This window comes from Nannospalax galili, unplaced genomic scaffold (genome assembly GCF_000622305.1).
Source record: "Nannospalax galili isolate Female #2095 unplaced genomic scaffold, S.galili_v1.0 scaffold5, whole genome shotgun sequence".
Taxonomy (NCBI): domain Eukaryota; kingdom Metazoa; phylum Chordata; class Mammalia; order Rodentia; family Spalacidae; genus Nannospalax; species Nannospalax galili.
The window spans coordinates 2,067,728-2,068,150 of NW_008353126.1; positions in this window are offsets into that span (position 1 = coordinate 2,067,728).

The window sequence follows — 423 nt, forward strand, 5'->3', positions numbered from 1 at the left end:
GGTCTGCTGTTCATTTTTCCAGTAGTATGTTGGGTTACTGTCTGGAAGAGACTTTATCCATCCTGGCCAACAACTCAGCTGAAGGTATTTCCTGTCTGGCTTTGCTGTTTGTCAAGTAACTTTTAGCTATATATATATATATATGTATGCTCTTATGAAATTATATTGGCCCCTTTAATCTTTGGTTATACTTCCTTTTTGGATATTTAAGGACATACAATTGGACCAGGTAAACTGATTTGTTTTTACTCTTGAGGTTGTTTTGGGATCTGTTCCTCGGGGGTCCCATGGGCTTGGGAGGAGCCCCTGGCTCCTTTCTTTTACCAGTTTCATTTACGTGAAGATAAGTCAAAGGTCCTGCTCGACCATTGTTGGCTTCTCTTGGAAGCATGGAGGAAATGATTCCTCTGTGTTGACCCTCCA